The sequence below is a fragment of the Myodes glareolus genome, chromosome 7, assembly GCF_982192425.1.
Source record: "Myodes glareolus chromosome 7, mMyoGla1.1, whole genome shotgun sequence".
In the NCBI taxonomy this organism is placed as follows: domain Eukaryota; kingdom Metazoa; phylum Chordata; class Mammalia; order Rodentia; family Cricetidae; genus Myodes; species Myodes glareolus.
In genome coordinates this window covers 83057638-83069250 of record NC_142032.1, presented here as the reverse complement: position 1 = coordinate 83069250, position 11613 = coordinate 83057638, and the positions used below count along the sequence as shown (strand labels likewise).

The following is an 11613-nucleotide window of genomic DNA, read 5'->3' as shown; positions in this document are numbered from 1 at the left end:
AAGTGTAGGTTGCTTCTTTTCTTAGCTGCTGTTATAACAATGCTAGAGCAAATGTGTACACTTCCCCACCCACGTGTGTGAATGAGGCTGCAGCAAAGAGCCTCCTGCCGCAGGAGAGGGTATTTCTGCCTCCCACACCTTGCTGACTCTTGTGTGGGATGGGCTTTGATACCCGTTTTAATTTGCAGTTCCTTGATTACTAGTGAAGCGGAGATTTTTCTACTGTCTGTTTCCTTTCGCCTAAGTTGTCTGTTTATAGTCTTAGCTTAATTTATACCCGATTAAAACAATTCTTTTCTTGTCGTTTTGTATGGTCTCTGTATATCTTAAACGTAGAGCCAGAATTGTTTTATAACAGGAAATCTATTCATAAAATATTTCATATGGTTATGTCAATAGGTTCTGAAAGGCCTTTAATAGACCCAGGGTTCATTCCTGACACGAAGCCTTTTAGGAATTTGAATGAAGCATGATAAAATGTATCTTTTAACCCTAAGCACACTTCAGACTTGAAGAGGAAACTAAAGATGTAATTATACCATAGACAAAGATGCTCCCTGCTGTGGGCAGAATTGTGCTCCTCAAATCCATATGTTGAAGTCTTAAGCCTCAAGTGCCCCAGTAAGTGACTGGGGTAGTCTGCTTATAGAGTTTATCCAGTTAAAATATGGCCATTAGGGTCTCTTTTGTCCTTACAAGTTGAGGAAATTCACACACAAAATGTGAGGCGGGAAGGTCATAAGGAGACACAGAAGAAGGCAGTCTTTTGTAAGTCCAGGAGAGAGGCCTCAGAGAAGACAACCTTGTTAACCTTCATCTTGGACCTCAGCCTCTGGAACCATGAGAAAATAAACTTTGTTGTTTAATGGTACTTAGCTATAGTATATTGCTGTCATATTGTTGTTATGTATTTTCTTAGTTAGGGTTTCTATTGCTGTGAAGAGACACCATGACCAGGACAACTTTTATAAAGGAAACAGTTAATTGAGTGGCTTACAATTCAGAGGTTTAGTCCATTATCATCATGGTGGGACATGGTGCCATGCAGGCAGACATGGCGTTGAAGAAGGCACTGAGAGTTCTATATCTTGCAGGCAACAGAAAGTGAACTGCAACACTGGGTATAGCTTGAGCATATATGAGACTTCAAAACCTGCCTCCACAGTGATACACTTCCTCCAACTAGGCCACACCTACTCCAACAAAGCCACACCTCCTAATAGTGCCACTCCCTTTGGGAGCCATTTTCTTTCGAACCACCATTTTGTAGCTGGAGACTGTACTTTCATTTCCAACCGCCCAAACTTGAATAATCACACAAAAACTATATTAACTACAGCACAACTTGGTCAATAGCTTAGGTATATTACTAGCTAACTCTTATATCTTAAATTAACCCATTTCTATTAATCTGTGTATCGCCACGAGGCTGTGGATTACTGGCATCTCTGTCCTTCGACAGCTACATGGTGTTTCCTTGACTCCGCCTACTTTCTCTATATATCTCTTCCAGCTTGGCTATATGCTGCCCTGTTATTGGCCAAAGCAGCTTTATTCACTAACCAATAAACACAACACATATGCAGAAGGACTTCCCACATTGCTACCACCGTCATACACATTAAATAACATACTATCATATGTTTTTACATATTGTGAAACTGTTGACCAATGCCCAATGCTAGTGAAATTATGGCATAACAGAGAAACAAGACCTCAGAAAGAGTCAGGGAGATGGGCTCAGCAGGTAAAACCATGATGACCTAAGTATTGTGGGGAACCCAAAGACCGGTTCACTCAGATAAGTCCTAGAGAAACCAGGAGTGTTAAACACACAGGATTACCAAGATCTATAAACCTGCTTTTCCATCCAGAAGACCGAGAATGGAGGTGGTTAATGATCTGTGCTCTCTGTAGGGTCAGACTATACCAAGATTCCACAGCAGGACTAGGGGTGGCTAAGAGTCTAACCTTCATGTTACCATATGTCCAGGGGCTCTCCCACAGCCAGGATCAGAGGTGGCTAACAGCCCAAATGACCTCTACACTATCTGTGTGATGGAGACCACCACCATATCCTCTCCTAGGCTGAAGATAACACGTGTAGCCTATCCCTAAAACCCATCTTCGTGGGAGAAGCGACACGCGTTTTGAGAAGAGTGCACAGGAAATTGTGTTCCATCAGGAAATGTTTTTCCAAGTTGTACTGCACCTAAATCTGCCTACAACAAACTGCCCAGTGTCAGATTCCGGAAGACTGAACCTGCACTGTCTACTGAGTCATGTTGAACTGGGTTTCCTTCTTGCCTCATGTGGTTGGACACTTTGCTGGCCCTGGCAGTCACAGAGAGCCCCATAAAGTATGATTCCCCAGAACCCATTTAAAGGTGGAAGGAAAGAACAAACCCTAAAAAAGTTGTCCTCCAGTCTACAGACATGCACTGTGTGTGCCCCTCCCCACATATCAAGCACACACACATACATGTGCACACACATATATATATACACCCACAAATATGAATAAACAGAAATTTAAAAAAGAGTTCAGCATATAATTCACAAGTGATGTGATTTCTTGTCAGGACCTCCACAGGAATTGTGAGTACGGTGATTGGCTAGGGGCTGGCCACCTGCAAGTCAATAACCATTTGCGGTAACGCCAAAATTTAAAATAACCAGCTGCTTGCAACATGACAAGTGCATGAAGGAAACCATATCCACTTCCCGAGCAATAGAGATGGTTTAAATCCACGAAGAGATTGCTCAGTCATCTGCATTGGAACATAAAGAATTTAGAGATTCAAATCATTCTAAAAATAGCCGACAGACAACATGTGGTATTTCCATTTTGAGTAGCTTAATAAATTAACTCTATGGTTCAGTTAGAATAATTTGAGAAAAGTGGATTGAATACACAACAGTTTATTACAAGGCTCTGACAATTAAAACAGCACAGCATGATTCTAGAAGTCATGACCAGGTGAGTGGGTCAAAGACTGTTTCTTGGAGAGACATGAACAAATGTCCATTTGTCTCAGACAAGGCTCCGCCAACATGCTGAAGGAGCGTGGATGAGGGGTAACTTGCAGGAGGGACCCCCCCCAGACATGGAAGTACCACCCCACATGGAAGAGGACTTCCTCACACTGTGTAGTGGGGTCCCTTCCCCTCTCTGTATTCTGTAGCACCCTAGAGAACATGAGCAGCCGTGGAGACAGAGCATTGGAAGGAGTGGTTAGAAAGGGAGAGGGTCTCATGACCTTCGTCAGCCTCCTTTTTTCTGAAGGAATGCCAACAGGCTCAAACTTGCCGAGGATCTCCTGCAGAGAGTCACAGTGGCCCTGGTTAAGATGGTAATGACAGTTATGCTCAGGGCCAGCATTCCACAGGTTCCCTGCCTTGCTGTATTATGCCGACCAGTGAAAGAAGTGGTAAATAGCAGAGTGGTAAATAGACGGCACACATGTAGTCTTTTAAAGAAAGCAAAGTGGACGTGTTTGAATTCAATGGTTGGCCAGGCAGAGGTTAGGGATAGGGCTAGAGTTAGTTTGACTGTGACGTTTGCATCTGCTGTTGATGGCTTTGGAGCAGGGATGAATGGTCATGAGGATAACCCTAGCAGTCTGCAGTAGTTAGGACTAAATGGCTGAGAGATCAACTTCAAGGAGGAACTGTTTCTTTTTGACTGAAGGCTTCAGAGGCTTCAGTTCCTGACCACTTGGCCCTGTTGTTTTGGGCCAGTTTCAGAGCAGAGAAGCAGGAGTGGGAAGCATGGTGAAGATCAGAGTTGTTCATGTCACAGTAGCCAGAAGGCATAGAATGAAAGTGGTGGGGCTGGGTCCTCACAGCCTCTTCATGGGCAAGTGCCCAGTGATCTTTCTTTCCTCCACACGCCCGCTATCTCATAGAGACTTTACCAAGTCCTATAGAGCTGCAGGCTATGACCAAACATTTCCATGTCCTATAGAGCTGCAGGCTATGACCAAGCATTTATCCCACGACCTTTGGGGGACAACACAGCTCCAAACTGTAACACTGTGCCTTCCCCCTTCTCTTGGCTGTGTGGAGTTTCTGCCAGGGAAAAGTCATGGGACAGAAATCATTCTTGAACAATGCAGTGGGGAAATGGCGCAGCCCGAAAAGTACTGGCCTCGCAAGCGTGAGGACGCGAGCCCAACCCTCCAGAATTTGTGTGAGAAAGCTCCATGTGGTGGCACCTGCCTCAACCCCGGAGCTGGAAAGGTTGAGACTGGAAGACCCCTGGGGCTCACGGGTCAGCTCTGTGAGCTCCAGCTTCTGAGAGAGACCCCCATCTCAAAAAATAAGGTGGAGAGAGAGCAATTGGGAAAGATGCCCAACCGTTGGCCTTCATCTTCGCCCACCTTTCCATTAAAAAAAAAAGAGAGAGAGAAAATTATACTTGTGGTCTATGCCATATAGTTAGGACTATGTTTGTCTCCATAGATAACATTCAGATTTTTCAAGAAGCCATGCTTAGGGAGAGTTTCTGCCCGAGTCCTCTGGTTCATTCCCTCAGGAAGCTGAACTGGTCTTGAAGGCACCAGAAATTCAGGGTCTGGCTTCTAGCCTAGCCTTCGCTCCACACTTCCTCTCAACAACAGAGCAGGTATAGGAGAGGGGTGATGGGGTCTTCTTAGGCAAGCTGTGGGAGCCAGAGGTATTTAGGAAATGCATGGGTCCTGGTGACACAGCTAGTGACTAGAACAGGTGTGTGTGTGTGTGTGCGCGTGCGCACGCGCACGTGTGAGAGGGGACAAGATGCAGACTGCTTGAAGAAGCTGGAGTTACAAGGAACCACGCCCAGGGTGATGTAGGATCAGGGGATTGGCGTACACTCCCTGTCTCTGACAAAGGTCAAGGCAGTAATATTTCAGGCCCTGCAGCCCGTGTGGATCTTGTAGCTTTTCTGCTTGGCTCTAGGAGAGACAAAGAGCCACAGGCATGAAAGGATCTGGTTCTCCCATAGAGCTTCATTTACAAGAACAATGGTGGCCGAGACTTGGTCTGTGGACTGTAGTTTCGGAGTCCTAGTTCAGAATGTGGTCTTGTGTTAGAGCAGCCTCCGCTGCTTCCTCACAGGATGCTGGAAAACACGTTCTGTGGATGCCACTTGCTCTTGTCTCAAGTGGGGTGGTGACGGCATGTGTCACAGTGCTGTGTCCAGCCAGGGCTCAAGAAATGGCTTTGTTGTCAGCCTCTCCATTACAGTGATTATTTCCAGTGAGGGACAGTAGCTCTTAGGAAGGTCACCCCAGGACAAATTTGATTCCCCTTCTCCCGGCTTAAAAATAAAATGAGAACACCGATCGCACTTAACACTTCTGTCATCAGACACGAATCTAGCACTGCCAACTCCCCGTAACATCTGCTGGCAGGTCTGTGGATATACTTCACATCAACTCCGAATTCCTGAAGGATCCATGCTCATTTTTCTACCTTCAACTTGGAGATTGAAGTTGAGAATTTCACAGTACTGGGACAGGTCGGGACTTGATGGTTGTTTGGGAGGGTAAGACATTGTCCCCATAAATAACATTCTGTCTTCTCAAGTGTCCCTTGCATGACCAGCCAATCCTTCTGCACTTGGGCTAATTTCTTCCTTGCTGGGCAGCCGTTTGTCCTTGAGTGTTCAGGAAGGAACACACATTTTCCTCTTACCCTTTCTGTCCTCCTAGAACATCCCCAAGTCCCTGCTCTGGGGATTACCTGTGTGGTGACATCGTTTGTCACTGTCAGAAGCCAACATGTGGTATCTGAAAAGCGGGCTTTTATTTGATCAAAGGGCCCCTGGCGTTAAGATGTCCAAATTATTTTATTTGATTTTTTTTTCAGAGCCATAAGTCAGTGTCTGAGGTGCATGTTGCAGCCGTCTCCTTCCCCGAATCCCCACTGCTCCCAACAGAGTAGTTGTGCTCACTCCTGGGCCTTCTGCTCATCTCTCTGCTTCTGCTTAGGGGTCCTCATTTGTGTTCCTCCCCTCTTCTCTACATAGTGGCCATTATTTTTGTCTCAATGCAGTAGAACTTGTCTTAAAACTTCCTAGTGCCTCCCACCAGTCTTGGAAGGAAGCCCAAGATTTCTGTAGCTGGTTATCCATAAGGCTCCATATCACCTGTCTCTCTGTTCTGTCCCCAGTGGCCCTGGAGCACTTGGTCCACCACACGTATGTTGTAAAGATGCCCTACCTTTGAACTTTGTACCCCATGTTCCCACCCGTCATGACACCTGCTATGAATCTCTTCTCGCATTTGTGACAGTCACTCTAGGCTTCATGGCTCAAAACGTTCTGAAATCAATGCCACACCTTCTGGAGACCCTGGGGGTTCTGGAGGAGACTTTAGATAAACCCCTGTCTATTCCAGAAACAGAGGCTTCTTGCATGTCACGGCTCATGGCAGCATCTCTTGGATGTCTGCTTCCACTGTCACATCTCCTCCACCCTTCTTTCCTTTTCTCTCCTTATAAAGACCCCGTGGTTCCAGTGGCCCCACCTAAACAGCGCAGTAGAACCCCCCCCTTTTGATGTCCCTTCTGACATGTCATAGAACATAGTGTGTTTGTAGATTTGTGAGATCACGACTTGGATACTTGGGGGAGGAGTGATATTTTAGGCATCATATTGCTTCTTTGGAAGTGGCCTATTCCTCTTTTATTGAAAATAGATATCTTCTGTCTTGGGTCCCAGCGGCGGCGGCGGCGGCCCTGGGGAGGGGCGTAGTCAGTCCACGGCAGCCTTCCACGGGCCACCACTGGTGCGGGCTAACCGGAACCGCAAGCCCAGCACTAAATTGGAGCTGCTGGAGGCATCGGCGGGAAATGGTGGAGGAGGTGTTGTTTTTGCTTCTCCATAATGAGATGGTGCCCAGGGTGTACAAGTCCGCCGAGCAGGGGGACGTGGAAAATGGACGATGTATTACTAAGATGGAAAACTTGGCGTTTCGAGTGGGACAAGGATTGATAGAAAGGTTTACGAAAGATACTGCAAGGTTCAAGGATGAATTAGACATCATTAAGTTCATATGTAAGGTTTTTGGACTACAGTATTCAAGAAACAAATTGATAATCTAAGGACACATCGTCAGGGCATATATGTGCTCCAGGGCAACAGATTTCGACTGCTTACTCAGCTGTCTGCGGGAAAACAGTATTTAGAACATGCATCAATGTATCTAGCATTTACATGTGGCTTAATGGGAGGTGGCTTATCAAGCTTGGGAATAAAAAGTATTGTAACAGCTGAAGTATCTTCAATACCTGCCTGCAAATTCCAGGTGATGATACAGAAGCTGTAGGGTGCAGTGAAACAGGAGAGAGGCGACTCCTGGGCAAAGTACTGCAAATGCTGATCTCCGCTCACTGTTGGCGGTCTGTGCTGGAGCAGAGAGGTCTTACCTCACCAGAGTCACATAGACCAAATCAAAGGCGATGAGGTCCTTCCACCATGATGTAAACTAACTGAACTGTTTGAAGTGATGTCAGTAAACTAGATATCAAGATGTAAAGCTCTTTATTTTAAACATCTTTATTTCCTAGTGTGATATGTATTTAGCCATAGATTGAGAAGTGAAACTCAGGGTGCGTTGAATTGCTGTATAGAAAAATATGCACCAATCAGAATAGTTTCTATTCAAATGACCAAAATTTGTTAAAGTACACACGTGTGTGTTTTAGTTATTTAAAAAAACAAACCACTATGCTAAATTAAACTTAATTTTATTGTATTGTTTATAATTTATTTCTGTCGAGAGAATTTGTATGCTTATATAAGGATTTCATTTATACATTGTATGTTTATTTGTATATAAAAATACATGTTACTGTCAAAAAAAGAAAATAGATATCTTCATATAATATATTCTGATTATAGCTTCCCCTCCCCATATTCCTACCAGTTCTTCCCACCTTCCCTCACATCAGGATCTCTTTCTGTCTCTTGATAGAAGACCAATAGGCATCTAAGAAAAATTATTGAATAAAATACACTCATCAGGTTCAGTGTGGTAGGATTTATATTGAGGTCTTTGATCCATCTGGACTTGAGTTTTGTGCATGGGGATAGATATGGATCTATTTCCATTCTTCTCCATGTTGACATCCACTTATGCCAGCATTATTTGTTGAATATACTTTCTTTTTTCCATTGTATAATTTTAGCATCTTTAAAAAATCAGGTTTTCATAGGCATGTAGATTAATATCCAGGTCTTCAATTTGATTCTATTGTCAACCTGTCTGTTTTTATGCCAATACCAAGCGGTTTTTAGTGTTGTAGCTCTATAATAGAGCTTGATGTCAGGGATGGTGATGCCTCCAGAAGTTCCTCTATTGTATTGTTTGGCTATTGTGAGTCACTTGTTTTCCCATTTGAAGTTGAGTATTGTTTTTTTTGAGGTCTGTGAAGAATTTTGTTGGGATTTTGATGAGAATTGCATTGAATCTACAGATTGCTTTTGGTAGGATTACCATTTTTATTATGTTGATCCTATCTATCCAAGAGCATGGGAGGTTTTTCCATTTTTTGATATCTCCTTCAGTTTCTTTCTTGAAAGACTTAAAGTTCTTGTCAAACAGGCATTTCACTTCTTTGGTTAGTGTTGCCCCAAGATATTTCATGTTATTTGTGGTTATTGTGAATGGTGATGTTTCTCTGATTTCTTTCTCAGCTTCATTATCATTAGTATATAGGGAGGGCTACTGATTTTTTTTTTTGAGTTGATCTTGTATCCTGCCACTTTACTGAAGATGATTATCAGCTGTAGGAGTTCCCTGGTAGAGTTTTTGGGGTCATTTATGTATAGTATCATATTATCTGCAAATAGCAAAAATCTGACATCTTCCTTTCCAATTTGAATCTGCTTGACCTTCTCTTGTCTTATTGCTCTAGTTAGAACTTCAAGTACTATATTGAATAGATATGAGGGGAGTGAACAGCCTTGAATTGTTCCTGATTTTAGTGGAATCACTTTGAGTTTCTCTCCATTTAATTTGATGTTGGCAGTTGGCTTGCTATATGTTTAGATATATTCCTCATTTCTCTGATCTCTCCAAGACCTTTATCATGAAGGGGTGTTGGATTTTGTCGAATGCTTTTATAACATCTAATGAGATAATCATATGGAATTTTCTTTCAGTTTATTTATATAGTGGATCACATTGTTAGATTTTCATCTAACAATGTTGAACCATCCCTGTATTTCTGGGATGAGGTCAATTTGATCATGGTGGATGATTTTTTTTATGTGTTCTTAGATTCAGTTTGCAACAGGAGACCACTTTCTAAAAAACACCAAATAGCACAGACACTGAGAACAACAATAAATAAATGGGACCTCCTAAAACTGGAAAGCTGCTGTAAAGCAAAGGACATGGTCAACAAGACAAAAAGGCAACATACAGAATGGGAAAAGATCTTCATCAACTCCACATCAGACACAAGACTGATCTCCAAAATATATAAAGAACTCAAGAAATTAGACATCAAAATACCAAATAATCCAATTTAAAAGTGGGGTACAGATCTAAACAGAGAATTTTTAGAAGAAGAATTTTAAATGACCGAAGACATTTAAGGGAATGTTTGACATCCTAAGCCATCAGAGAAATGCAAATCAAAATGACTCTGAGCTATCATCTCACACCAACCAGAATGGCTAAGATCAAAAGCACCAGTGATAACTTATGCTGGAGAGGATATGGAGTAAGGGAAATACTCCTCCATTGTTGGTGGGAATGCAAACTTGTACAGCCACTCTGGAAATCAGTATGGCAGTTTCTCAGAAAATTGGGAATCAACCTACCTCAAGACTCAGCAAAACCATTCTTGGGATTATACTCAAAGGATTCTCAATAATACTACAAGGAGGGCATTTGTTCAACCATGTTCATAGTGGCATTATTTGTAATATCCAGGACCTGGAAACAACCTAGATGCTCCTCAACTAAAGAATGAATAAAGAAAACATGGTACATTTACACAATGGAGTACTATTCAGCGGTAAAAGACAATGACATCTTGAAATCTGCATGCAAATGGATGGAACTAGAAAAAACAACCCTGAGTGAGGTAACCCAGACCCAGAAAGATGAGCAAGGTGTGTACTCATTCATAAGTGGATACTATCTGTAAATCGAAGGATAATGGACCTATAGTCCACAACCCCAAAGAAGCTAAGTAACAAGGTGAACCCTAAGAAAAACGTATATAGATTCTCCTGGGAAGGGGAAATAGACAAGATCTCCTGAAAAAATTGGGAGCATGGGGGTGGGGGGAGAAAGGAGGGAGAAAAGGGAGGAGGGGATAAGGGAGGACTTGAGGGAACTGGATGGTCAAGACAGAGGGAGGACAGAGATGAGAGGAAGGAAAGAGATATCTTGATTGAGGGAGCTAATATGGGGCTACCAAGAAACCTGCACTAGAGAAATTTCTAGGAATCCACAAGAATGACCCCAGCTAAGACCCTAAGCAATAATGGAGAGATTACCCTGTAGTCAGATTGATGACTATCTTAAATATTACCAGAGACCCTTCATCCAGCAACTGACGGAAGCAGATGCAGAGACCCACAGCAGAGCACTGAGCTGAGCTCCCAGAGTCCAGTCACAGAGTGGGAGGAGTGAGAATACAAGCAAAGAGGTCAAGACCATGATGGGGACACCAGGTGAAACAGCTTTGCTGAGCTAATGGGAGCCCTCCAATTCCCGCCCAACAGTGAGAGAAGCAGCATGGGACCAAATTAGGCCCTCTAAACATGGGTGACAGTTGTAAGGCTGTGGGGCCGCTGGCAGTGAGACCAGAATTTCCCCTACTGCTTTAACTGGCTTTTTGGAACTCATTCTCTTTGGAGGGATACCTTGCTCAGCCTAGATATAGTGCGGAAGGCCTTGGTGCTGCCTCAAAGCAATGTGCTGGACTTTGTTGACTTCCCATGGGAAGCCTTATCCTCTCTGAGGAGCAGCTGGGCGGTGGGGAGAGGGAAGGTGGACAGAACAGAAGGAGGAGAGGGAGTGGGAACTGGGATTGGTATGTAAAATGAGGAAGGTAGTTTTTTATGTAAAAAAATAAATACATGAAGAAAGAAAGAAAAACAAATAAAATACACCAAATCAAAAGCGAATAAATAGGAATAGGACAAAATCATGGCCCTGCCACAGTCAGGCTTCCGTTGCTAATGAAGGCTCTGTGGATGTCTGGGTCTTGGGCCCATACATGGGACCATGTGGGAGTTCGAGGGCCATGCTGCCATTGGGTCTATGCTGATCTGAGTGATCTGTCAGCCAGAGCCATGGTGACTTATGAGTTAGGACTGTGACCAAAGTTCATGTCTTGGTCCATAGTCCAACCATAACTGGGGTCTGTCCTGATGTACATGTCCTGTAGTGCCACTAAGGGCCATGCAGACATCAGGGGTCTGGGCTGCCACCTAGAACCAAGTTAGAGTCTGAGGATTGAGCCTCTGCCGGGGCTATTCAGAAGTGAGTAGCCTGTGCTGCCACCAGGGGCCATGTCTGGGTCTATTCCTCTGCCACAGCTGTCGTCTGTGTTGATGTCTGTGGCTCCTCTTACCACCAAAAGCAGTGAGGATAGGTCTGCAGA

General features: G+C 43.8%; 1 pseudogene; it reads left to right on the top strand.

The window, feature by feature from the left end:
* Window positions 1-6837: 6837 nt before the first annotated feature.
* On the top strand, window positions 6838-7330 carry LOC125417131 (trafficking protein particle complex subunit 6B pseudogene; annotated as a pseudogene).
* Window positions 7331-11613: the final 4283 nt, after the last annotated feature.